The sequence below is a fragment of the Sebastes umbrosus genome, chromosome 15 (assembly GCF_015220745.1).
Source record: "Sebastes umbrosus isolate fSebUmb1 chromosome 15, fSebUmb1.pri, whole genome shotgun sequence".
NCBI classification, from domain to species: domain Eukaryota; kingdom Metazoa; phylum Chordata; class Actinopteri; order Perciformes; family Sebastidae; genus Sebastes; species Sebastes umbrosus.
The window spans coordinates 1,155,094-1,168,437 of NC_051283.1; the positions used below are offsets into that span (position 1 = coordinate 1,155,094).

General features: G+C 44.9%; 1 pseudogene; it reads right to left on the reverse strand.

The window, feature by feature from the left end:
• LOC119503235 overlaps positions 1-13,344 on the reverse strand; it is a 60,360-nt pseudogene that overhangs the window by 20,541 nt on the left and 26,475 nt on the right.

Consider the following 13,344-nt stretch of genomic DNA (forward strand, 5'->3'; position numbering starts at 1 on the left):
TCCCATGTTGATAAGATTATTAAATACTTGACAAATCTCCCTTTAAGGTACATTTTGAACAGATAAAAAATGTGCGTTTAATTTGCGATAAATCGCGATCAACTATGGACAGTCATGCAATTAATCACAATTAAATATTCTAATGGTTTGACAGCCCTAACTGTGACATTACGTCTGTCCCATTCTCGTCAAAGTGATATCTCAGGAACTGAAACTTGACTGGTTGGTGGAGGCATACAACCGCGAGACAGTAATTCTAGTTTTCTTGAGTGATCGATAACTTGTTTGGTCATAAAAGTGTCAGAAAATAATGAAAAATATCCATCACAATTTACAAAAGCACGAGCTGACTTCTTAACAATACATTTGGGACGTTTTTGCTTAAAAATGGCATAAACAATAATCGACTCACTATTTCAGATTTAACTAAAAAACTTTCACTTTCAACAATGTGGCAAAACAGAGCTACGTCTATTTCCTTTTATTCCTATCAGGACATTTAAAGCTTTTACAGTTAGTACCATAGTTCACATCGCACCAAGGGATGATTGAGCATCAAAATGTGTTCAAACTGTTGACTTTCTCGATCTACATTTACTGCACAATGAGTACAATCAACTTAATGACCTGGCTAAAATGGAAATCTGACAGCATCTTTAATTCATGTTTAACTCTCAGAAGAAGCTCTGAACTGCTGCAGTAGTAATTGAGGAAAATAAAAGCATCTTTAAGACCTGGTGGGTGTAGAGGTCAGAAGAACGGTCTGTGGGGGCGTGGCACCAGGAGCCATCACCGTCGCCACGGAAACAGGAAAGGGGCTCCCAGGATGCACTGCTGTTGCGCCGCAAGGGTGAACGTTGGTCTGGACCACAGGCAGGGGAGCAATCTGGACTATCTTTGGTGGGGGGACACATAAACAAAAGGAATTTCTCACCATCTAATCTAAACATATACCCTTTTTTAGAGAACACACATCTGATATCTTAAGGTGTCATATTGTACAAAGTGAGATCTTCATGTCTTTTTTATTATAAAGTAGGTTTAAGTGCTTTATAAATACTGTGAAAGTATCCCAACGCTCAATCCATGGAGAAATACACACAGCCTGTATTCAGAAACTGTGCCTTTGAAACAAGCTGTCAGGATTTCTGTACATTTGTGATGTCACAAATACACAATAATTAGACGTTAAGAAAAGGAGCGTTTCAGACAGAGGGTAAGGAGCGTTTCAGACAGAGGGTAAGGAGCGTTTCAGACAGAGGGTAAGGAGTGTTTCAGACAGAGGATATGGAGTGTTTCAGACAGAGGGTAAGGAGTGTTTCAGACAGAGGGTAAGGAGTGTTTCAGACAGAGGGTAAATACAGGCATATTCAGGTAGACAGTACGAGGAAACATTAAAGCATGTAAACATGTTCTACTAGAAACACAAAATAAAGTATGAACCTGAAAATAGGCATGATGTGGGACTTTAATCATCTCCGCAAGGTGTAAGTCTGGCGGGAGATCATGTGCTCAGTCATGTATGTGTATGTGCGTGCAGGTGTGTATCTGTCTGTCTGTCCACAGCTAATCTCGCACACTACTGGACCCATCAGCCTAATGTTTTCTGTGCTCATTTATGACTGTATGCTCAAGGACCTCTCGTGGTTGCGGTGATTCACACTTTTTGAAAAACACATTTTATTGACTGTTTTATAGCGTCATTGACTGCTGACTCCTCACTCCTCTTAACCGGCCGCAAGTGATCAAAAACTGTTCCTGTCCAGTTAGCCAATTGGTTTGTATTCATTCAGTTAAACATTAGCAATGGCCATTGCAGACACACCTGGCGGAGATCTGCACTCTACTGAGTTAGTCATTAAGTTAATAAGGGGAAAGCTCGGGAGATCTTCATTAAATTGCTTGTTTTATCTGACCAACAGTCCAAAATCCACAAATTCAATTTACAAGTATATAAGGAGAAAGGAGAAGCAAATCACCCCAAAAGCTGGAACCAGCACATATTTTGTGTTTTTCCGTAATAAATGACTTCTCAATATCAAAAGAATGTTCTGTCTACTGACTAATCAACAAACTGTTTCACTACAGAGTACTTTTCATCACAGTGTGTGATGGGACTTTCTCAACTCAAAGAGTGAATTCTTAAAATTTTTTTCCGAATCAGACCAATCAAATGTGGATAAAGACTGCAGCACAGAGCAGCAACACATGAGCATAAAGCAGAACAACCTTCTGTAATCCCCTTGGTTCCCATCAGGAACATGTATGATGTGTGGTGTAGTTTTCATGCTGTTGATGCGGTTGTGGATCTAACTACCTCGTCACCTGTCAGCAAACAGGGTGTCGTCTATTTATCTTTGACGTTGTCGACACTTGTTGACATTCTTACCTTGTTTCCTGTCGCGGGGCCGTTCTGCACAGGAAGAGGCGGAGCGACCAGGGAAATTGAAGGGTGAGGAGGAGTAGACCCTGTTCTCACTGTTGCCATGGGAACCATCATCTTGCTCTGCAAGACCGGCGACTGCGTTTGGACTAATGAGTGAGAAGGAGAGAGAGAGAGAGAGAGAATTAAAACACTCAGCGTGAGAAACAGATGAATCGAGCCAACAGAGGGGAGGTGAGGACAGCACAGGAGCGACGGGTGGGTGGAGACACACTGAGACAGAAAGGACACTTCAGCTACTGATAATAGTGAAATTCCTCTCTAATAACACGGTGGAACAACGCTTTGCTGCTTCAGACTCTTATGAATAGAGAGTGATTAAGGCATGGGTGGGCGGCGGGCGCTCATACTCATGTCAACAGTGTTTCTCCTGTCAATCATTTAGCTCCCGTTTATGTAAGCCAATCAAATCTATTTTCAGAGCTTCCCGCGGAGATGATTAATAAGAAATAAAGGAACTAAAAGAAAAATGAAAGAAAGACTTTTTTCAATTTTCAGTGAAAACACTAAGACAAAACTCTGTCTTTGTTGTCAGCTAATCGTTGCTCTCTGTCTCACCTCTGGTTCCGGGGCTGACTGATGCAACTCTGATTCCCGCCCCTGAGTGCATGCCATTGGACAGGGCGCCATTGGTGGGCAGGGAGAGAATTTGCTGGTGGGTGAGCTGAGGGGAGGGGGGGCTCTCGGTAGGCAGGATGTACTGGACCTGCGCTAGCGGCTTGGGACCGGCGGGAGGTGTGAGAGAGGAGGTGGCGGCAGTGAGGTGGAGCTGGGGCTGGAGGACGGGTAGGGGGGGTTGTGCGTGCGGCTGCGTGGGCTGTGGGGTGAGGAGCTGCACTGGTTGGGCGGCGGGAAAGGACCCTCCCAGAACTAGGCTAGTGACCAGAGAGCTGCCCCCCACAGGAGTTACACTGACTGGACCAGGGGAGGAGGATGAGGACAGGTACCCACCACCCGCGGCGATCGGCAGCTGCTGAGGTCCGCTCCCTCCAATCAGGAGAGTGGCTTTCTTGTCCTGAGGGAGGGAGTTGAGGGTGACGGCTCCTTCCATCGGCTTGCTGGCGATGGGGATGGGCGTGCTGGCGATGGGCCGTACCACATTGGTGACCATAGTGGGAGCCATGCGGATGGCGCCGAGGACCTGGGTCAAACCCTGCTGGGCCAAAGCGAGGGGAGCCGGGGCGCCGGATGTTGAGCCTATAATGGACAGAGAGGAGAAACCACCTCCTCCACCTCCTTCTCCTCCACCTGCTGCTGTTTCTTCTCTCTTGGATCTTCCCTCACTCCCCTCCTCTCCTTCGTCTGTACCTCTCTTTCTCTTCCTCTCAGACCTCTCTTCACCACCTCCTCCTCCTCCTCCGCTCCCTTTAGCTGAGGTGGAGTTGGAGTGAGGGATGGAGGGAGAGGAAGAAAGGAGAGAGGAGCGAGCCACTGGCTGGAAGCCATGCTGGAGGGAAGAGAGAGACGGAGAGATCAAAGCTGGGAAAGTTCTCCTCTTCTTCATGAACACATGAACTTACTTACTTAAGAACTTACAGGGAAATCTGTGGGTATTAAATGCTTTATGGGAATAAAGGAACCACAGACGATACGATGCCTTACATGCAGAATTACACTGTTGATAAAGGAAGCAACTCTTCGAGGCTCTACACTATCAAGCTACATCAATACTTAATATATAGATCAGAAATAAATACTGAATAAAAAATAAATAAACCAGCTGAAAAAAGAAAAATCAACATTTCCTTAACCCCCTGAGACCCACGAGATGGCGGGCGATCCCGACTGACATTTACTGTCTTTTAGAGGCTGTAGCAGGTTCAGTTTTAGAGCTAGAGTGAAGATACAGATATATGAAACTAGAAAACGTATATCTATCGGAATCTTTTGGTAACAACAGGAAGGAGGCTAATCAACGATTCAAGGTTTGACTACATTTTGGCGAGGAAAAACTGCCATGGCCATTTTCAAAGGGATGCCTTGACCTCTGACCTCCAGATCAGTGAATGTAAATGGGTTCTATGGGTACTCACGAGTCTCCCCTTTACAGACATGCCCACTTTATGATCATCACATGCAGTTTGGGGCAAAAACTAGAGGTTGACCGATTAATCGGCTCGGCCGATTCCTGAGCATATTAAGCCGATTAGGCAAACAGGGCACATCTGCGGGCAGCCCCAGTTTGTTGTTGCTAGTGGAACAACGTGGACACCCCCCCTTGTGTCAATCAAATTGCCATTCTACCGGCAGACCTCAGTAGATGTAGCCCAGTGGGCTAACCTTTGTAAGAGTGCGTGAGAAGAACAACGTCGTAACTGGGAGAAACCGGTAAGGCTTAAATTATTCTCTTTCAAAGCCCTCTATATATTTAACTGCTTAGATATGAAATGTTACTTTTACAGAGAAAACACTTTGGAACAGTATTGATAGCGAGCCTCCAACCAGCTACCTTACAGGTAGGGATGGGTACCGAAACCCGGTAACGGGCTCGGGGGCTAAGTTATTACAGACCGTAGTATTGATAAGCTCCGACGTTGGTAACGGAGGATTTCTCTCCGTCGGTAACGTTAGCCGTGTGCGGGTTGGAGCAGCTCTCATACACGCTGCTGCAGCGCCGTGTTCAGACACACACAGCTTCTGCTCTGAGTAACTATGGCGGAGAAAACTAAACTTCAGAAGCGTGATTACACTTTACTGGAGTTGATGCTGACAATAGCTTGTCATATAGCGTTTGCGTGTGAGGGCGGAAACACGAGCGAAACATGTCGAAACATTTAGCAAAAAGTTCACTTTCCTCATGAAACGTGTCTACGGGTCCTACATAAGCCTCGATGACGTCACCGCTTAGTGGCCTGTGTGTAGTCCGCAGCATAGCAGATATGAGCAGCAGGCTGTGTAATACCAGTGAACAAAGTTATTATTATTATTTTGTGATCACTTAGATTAGGGCCATATAGCTTGTAACAGTGTCTGTCAACAAACATACATAAAAAAAACCTGCTTTAGAACAGTATTTTGGAAAGGTTGCTTCAAAGGTTTTGAGCCTGTACTCTTACTACTATTAACCATCATGCACTAAATGAAATAGAAGTGCACTGCAGTGCAGACACAGAATGTAAGATTGGAGCAGACAGACCATAAGTGTTTCTTCAATAAATGTTTACTTAAGTTAAGAAATGTTGTGTATCATTTGTTATTATTAAGCTTCTTTATATTATTTCAGATGGAGGAAAAAAAAAAGAAAACCAGACAATCATATCGGCAGAAAAAAGATCGGCATAATATATCGGCCATCGGCTGTCCTGAGTCTGTAAAAAATCGGCATTGGCCATAAAAAAAAACAAATCGGTCGACCTCTAGCAAAAACCTATGGCAGTTTTGAATGCAGCTATAACATGTGTCATTTGAAATATTTACTGCATACTGGGGTTCCATAAATAGTCCTGGAATCACATAAATTGTGTGTGATGTGTTAGTCCCCATAGGAGACATTTTCATCGTAGTGAGGACCCATTTTTTTAACTTTGGACCTCACTGTATAAAATGACCTTGTGGTGACCTCGAGGATAATCACAGCCTCATGAAAACTTTACGAGCCACAAACTAGAGACCTAGAAACATTCAGAGGATGGATGGATCAAACTAATAACTAGAGCATTCAGAGGATGGATGGATCAAACTAATAACCTAGAGCATTCAGAGGATGGATGGATTAGACTAGCGACCTAGAGCATTCAGAGGATGGATGGATCAGACTAGAGATCTAGAGCATTCAGAGGATGGATGGATCAAACTACAGACCTAGAGCATTCAGAGGATGGATGGATCAGACTAGAGATCTAGAGCATTCAGAGGATGGATGGATCAGACTAGAGACCTAGAGCATTCAGAGGATGGATGGATCAGACTAGAGACCTAGAACATTCAGAGGATGGATGGATCAGACTACAGACCTAGAGCATTCAGAGGATGGATGGATCAAACTAGAGATCTACAACATTCAGAGGATGGATGGATCAAACTAGAGACCTAGAACATTCAGAGGATGGATGGATCAGACTAGAGACCTACAACATTCAGAGGATGGATGGATCAAACTAGAGATCTAGAGCATTTAGAGGATGGATGGATCAAACTAGAGACCTAGAGCATTCAGAGGATGGATGGATCAGACTAGAGACCTAGAGCATTCAGAGGGTGGATGGCTTTCCTAGCTAGACTGACAATAAGGGGATTTCGGAGCAGTTTCCAGAACAGAAGTGCTCACCATCTAATCACCGAAAAATGCAATCTTGCAGAAATCTCCAAATGTCAAAAGTTTTTGATCTCAAATCAAAGCATGGCTTTTTCTATGGTGTTCCTCAAGGTCTTGGTGTCTTAATGTGCATTTTGGAGGTTTATTGATCATTTCATCAATTCCCAGAGTGGTAAAAAAAATGGTTAAATTTAGCACCAAGTCTGTGTAACAGATGGCAAATCAACCCAAAATTGCTTGCAGCAACTTATGAGACATAATAGAGGATGGGAATGGCCATCATATACTTCTATCATAATGTTCTAGGCCCTTATACACGTTCACAATTTATTTTAATTCATCATTCATTCATTAATCAATTCATGTTGATTTCTGTTTTATGACTAGAACGACTTGAATCACAGCGCTGAGCAGCAGCTCAAATTAATCTTCAGGTTCCAGCTTTCAGATGATGTACACCACTTCTATGTGACATCTACTGTTGACCTGCTTCTCCCCCTAAAGATCCCCTGGACCCCCTAAAAAAAAAAAAAACAGGTTCTATTGTGGGCCTCAGAGGGTTAATATCGTATATATCCAGTACAAAATGAAGGAGGGGAGACTCATGGTTGCCCAGAAAATCTAGCTCAAAGTGAAATCACGATGGATAGTAACTCAAGTTTATTTGATGATGACTATGGCTACCTGTCCATCTGGTTCGTCCTCATCACTTTCCGTCACTCTCTCTTTACACTTGAGGTCAATGGAGCCTTCAGGACAGGAATCCTCTGAGGGTAGGACATGCATTTCAGACGTTAGCGTTAACACATTTCAATAAAGGGGACTTAACACACAATTGTACTTTCAACTGCTCCCTGAAAGTGATTTCATTTGCAATCAGCGCCTTCAAACACCAGTATCACCATCACATAGCCAATTATATGCTATTGTTATTGTTATATTCTAATCATTCAGTCTGGGGGCTGAGGCTCACCAGATGACACAGCTAATTTCTTCCTTTTAGCTTTTTGGTGTTTTGCTAAATTCTCATTCTGACTAAGAAGTTTGAAGGTCAGTGTCTTTTTTAAAGACACACTGAAACGTTGTGCTTATGCAGCCTCTAACCGCCACTAGATCACTGTGCTGATCATCTAACTCACCATGACATCATCGTCCCCCTCTTCCTCACAGATGACCATTGCGGCTCTTCATCAGCTGGGGCTCACGTTCACTCGCTGGACTCCCGCACTGGTACAGGGGTTGAGGTGGGGGCCGGTGGCGGACCAAACTCGCGCCGTCCTCCTGACAGAAAAGAAAAGAAAATTTTGTACATCTATCTATAAAGCAAAGGAATCTCTGTCTATCTGTTCTGGTGTCTCCTACGCATATCGAGAGAACGTTTCATCCCATCTAATTCACATTTGGTGGTTGTATTGCTGGCGACCCAAGTTGGTGCCAATTTGGACACGCTCAATATTAATAGACTTTAAATAAAAAATCAAACAGCGCTTTGTGCGGCAGTGGGGGCGGGGCTTCAGGGCTCTGAAGACTGGGTCACTCATGTCCTCCACACCGGGCCTTTACCGGCCGCGGCTCACTGACTGCAGTTCACTTTTGCTGCTGGATGCTGGAAATACTGACGTTACAACCAAACTCTTCTTCACTTCCCTGGAGTCAATGAGTGATGAGGAGTTCTCGAGAACGCTGCAAGCAGAGGACAGAAACAGCACGCCCTTAAATGAAACCAAAACATGGTACAGAGACTCTCAGTGTGACCGAGCATAGTTTTTTATTACATGACTATTTTGGTACATGTGGCAGATAGCCTTCTGAGATTTACTCGCCACAAGGAAAATCAAATCGCATTTGGCACTTGGCGGGTGTTAATTTTGGACCCTGGCTGCAAGCAGCTAACTTGATCCTGTCAAATGGTTTGTTTCACAGAACCATCTGAGAAGCTGTCATTGGAAACTGTTTGGAAAAGGGCAGGCAGATCTGGCAGGTGATTGGATGAACCATCTGTCAATCAAACTAACGAAAGCGAGGCTAACTGAAGGCAAAAACATGGCCGTACTTGACACGTTCAGAGCCGTTCTTTGCTCTTCTTTCAATGAAGAAATACTCTCCAGTTCTGATAGAACTGATGCTATTGCAGCATCTATGCTAGCCTCTTCTATGCTAGCCTATTCAGGAGCCGGCATTGTTGTTTAGAACCAACAGTCGTGTCGTCTCATGTTATGGTCTCACCCACCTAAGCCACACCTGTAGCTGCAGTAGCTCCTCTCACAGGACACTGATTGGTCCGTCATATAAATAAATCCCACCGTGGTCTGCAAATTACAAGCGGCCTACAGATCAGATTTAACAGGATGTCACTTTTCCTGTGACTTCCTGTAAATATTTTGAAGGGTGCTGTAAACTGTCCGACTCGACTGCAGCTCTTAGTCACCGCCCCCTGCTGCCACCGCCCCCTGCTGCCACCGCCTGATTTCGTCTACTTTCCAGGCGAGGCGCAGTTCATCTTGGACGAGCCTATTTTATCCTGCGTTTTTGCATGATCTCGTGACATTGCGAGAATCCAGCTGCCACACAAGGTTAGCAAGCAGCACTTCCCGGGGCCAAGCAATCGTCCCACTCCGAACAGGCAAGCATTCCGAACGACCGCGTGCTCCGAACGGGCACGCCAAAAACGGCAAGCAGCAATACCAGGAGCCAAGCACTCGGCCCGTTCCGAATGGTCACTGCACTAGTAAAGTGAAACTAAAAAGAAAAACCTTCAGTACTTCAGAACAACACTTCAGACAGAAGTAATACCACTATTATCAAAGCCTGCATACGGTTTTGCCAGCAGCATTAAATGAATGCCTTTAAAACAAAAGAGCTCACATGCAGACCTATCCCTCTGTGATTAGGAGCGAAGCAGCAAACACCACGGGGCCTTCAAAGACACTAAAAAAGTAGAGAGTGAAACCTTTGAAGTTGGAGGCTGAGCTCCCCCAGAGCTTTCGGTGGGCTGTCAGCAGCAACAACTCCAGCCCTCACACAAAGAACCAGCAGAGTCCATTTGAACTGTTTTTGAACAGCGTGCTTTCAGTTGTGGAGTTCAACCGAAATGCTTCTCAGTGTGAAGGACACATGTCTGCTGTCTATAAATACACACACGCTTGCTGGTGCTTAGGTGCTCACATACACACAAGCATTGACTGTTTTTTTTATTTTTAAGAATTACTTCTGTTGCTTTTATTTTCTGCGTTTTTATTTGATTTACTTTTGTCTTTGTCCCCTTGGATGCAACAAATCAGTTTAAAGTGCTTGAATATTGTCGTGATTTTCATTTTCTCTAGCTTTAAGATGAATCTAGCTGCTGATCTGGAACAGTTTGCTTCACATTCTTAAATCTCCTGAGTCTGTTTGCTGCCTTTGAGCTACAGATTAACAACCGCCTACCTTCTCCAGGTCCCGCTCTCTCTCCCTCTGCTCCAGGGTGTGCACGGCACTCTGGGAAAAGGCTCGGGGACGGGGGCGCTGCCCCGTAAACAGCCCCCCTCGACGCTCCGATCCCCCTGGCCAGCCCGAGCCTCCTCCCTTCCCCTCCAGCACCTGAGACTCCGGATGGGGATCTGGAAAAGAGAGGGGAAAGACTCTGATCAAAGATGCAATATCACAGCGTATCATGTATGAAATAGATCAATACAATCCACACCAACGCTCTGTCTGAGAGCATCAGCAAAATGCCTGCAAGGCGCAATAAAAAACGGTATAATGTGTTTTTATAATTGCTGTACATTTAGTCAGACAATGGTTCAAAAGGACTGAATGTATTTTAAGTAGGGCTGTCAATCACTTAAAATAGTTAATAGCGATTAATCGCACATTTTATATCTGTTCAAAATGCACCTTAAAGGGACTCTATGTAAGAATCAGAAATTGCTTGTTAACAGCGACACGCTGTTCGCGCTCGCTCTACATAGACATGAACGAGCATCGCTCAACACAGTGAGGAGACACACGTCAAACCACAATATCACTTCTATTATTCAGCTCCGCTTGGCAGTAATGTTAGCTGACCAGACGAAGGTCTCTCCATGAATCAATGCTGATTCCTGCTGACCCCGACCGCGGCGGAGGGAACAAGGGAGACACCGGAGTTTTGGTCGGAGACGACAACGTAACTCTTCTGCAGTGTGTGGTGTGTGCGCATGCACGTGAGAGGTGGAGCAAGAGAGGAACCGACGCGCGATGTGTGAGTGAAGGCAGGCAGGCAGAGGAGCAGGGCAGCATGGACTCCGGTCCTGGAGACCCAAGCTACGGTCTCCTCTGTGTCTTTTGGCGCGGTCGGGGGGCTGGAGCAGGAGAGTTAACACTGTTTAACAGACGAGCTCACTAGATAGAACTTTGCGGTTTTGGTGCTTCCGTGTAGTTGTGTTGGAGTCTGAGTCTGAACAGCGTAGCCACATGCGAGCGCGCATGGGACATCGACCTGCAGTGATTTTGTAAGAGTAAGAAGTTACAAAACAGTTCCTTTAAAGGGAGATTTGTCAAGTATTTAATCCTCTTATCACATCGGGAGTGGACAAATATGCTACTTTATGCGAAAAATATGTATAGTATTTATTATTGGAAATCAATGAACAACACAAAACGATGACAGATATTGTCCTGAAACCCTCACAGGTACTGCCATATAACAACAAATATGCTCAAATCATAACATGGGACCCCCGAGTTTTTTCTCGCCAAAATTTAGAAAATAATGTAGAAACAACGTTTGGAGCGTTATTTAACGTCCTTTGCTTAGCTAGTATGACATGGTTGGTACCGATGGATTCATCAGGTTTTTTAGTTTCATATGATGCCAGTATCTTCAGATTGAATAGCGGCCGGGCCAGACGGCGGCCCGTCGGATTTTAAGAGGTTAATTAAAAATAGCAAGTTGCGTTAATGCGTTAAAGAATAAGTGGCGTTAAAACGAATGTGCATAAACTCGTTTTTATCGCGTTAACTTTGACAGCCTTTATTTTTAGTGATTGAAGGATCTACAACAGAAAAAAGATTCAAAGCAGTTGATGATTTGCGGATCAAAGATGTTTTCCCCTGTAAGGGCATTTTGTACATTGGCCTGAAAATGCTAATCAACACACACACACACACCCACACACACACACACACACACACACACCTATGCTCTCTGGACATGCTCCTCTCCCGAGGCTCCTTTGGCATCCCACGGCCCTCTGACAGCGACTTCCTGCGGTCCTTGTTGCACCACTTCCAGTCTGGGTGGGCTCTGAAGTGGGCCTCTTTCACCTGGAGGAAGACGAGGAGAGGGTTTTTAAACGTTTTTCATCACCATAATTCCAGATGAGCTGCATTAGAGTGTCACAGGAATGCGTCCTAAAACCCGGAAATGAGCATTTTATAGCACTTCCTGTTCCCTCGTGAGGAAGTCAGTGGGTTTTTAGTTAGATGTCTGAATCAGGTCTGTAGTTAACACAAGCTGAAGAGATTTTAACGTTTTGTTCTACAATATAAAATACATCAGTAAATACCCCACTCATGAATTTTGAAGCCTTTACGTGTCTTAAAAAAGGCGGTTGCTAAACAAGTGGTAAATGAGACTACTAAACGTCATCACGCCGACTCGTCCTCCTTTACAGCCTCGTTGTGTATACTCACGTTCATGCGACCGTGGTGTTGTTGGTTTAGAGCCTAATGTTAGCATTTTACTTCTGGTGATTGCATTCACACTTCAAAAATCATAAAAGTGGTGTTCATTTATGAAGATCATCTTGCTGAACAAAACGTGTCAGTATCATAAACGTTTGTTTGCCACAGAGTTTATGTTCTACGATAATCCAAAACCCAGTGGAAAAATCCCATTGGCTTTTTGTCGAGAAAACCAGGGTGATGCTGACTTCCTGGTTGGCCTACAAAAATACGTCATCCCTGCAGCCCTCTCTAGCTGTTGGCTGAAACTGGATGGAAAGCTCTCCTATGCTGGCTACAGATTCACTACTCTGTTATGACCCATTAGTAGTAAACTACACACTGCAAAACTAATTCAATAATGTTCAGTTTACCTGGAAAGCCAGATCGTGGTACTGCTGCTTCTCGTCTGGGCCCCAGAGCGTACCACCACTCCCCAGGATCTTGCTGACTGTCCCGGTTGTCTTTGGTTGGGATGTCGCTGGTGCACCAGGGCCCCGGTGGCGTTTACTGAAGATCATGAATGCATTCATGGGTCGGCGGATGTGGTCCTTCTCCCTCTGCTTGGGGTTTGGAAGAGGACACAAGGTTTAGTTTTATGGTCAGAATGAATGTGTTTTTCCTGTATCTTTTTTGCCTTTTCTGCTCCGTCTGCATGGTGGACTGACCTTCCTGTCTCCGTCCTTGGGCAGGGCGCTGAGGGACTGTGTGCGTCTCTTCATGGGGCCAGTGGAGGGCGCGGCATCGTTGCCACACCCGGGGAGAACCTGCATTCACATACGGAGAAAAAAAGTGAAACTGTGAGTCCACAAGAGAAATCAAGGGAAACTCCTCATTGAGAGGGACTTTCAGGAACGTGATGAGGCTAAAGGGTTGGGAAGGATTCAGGGAGGAATTCATTCATTAAGATAGCCTACGGTGTAAAAGAGGATCGGAGTCTACTCTTGATTTGATCTGTTTT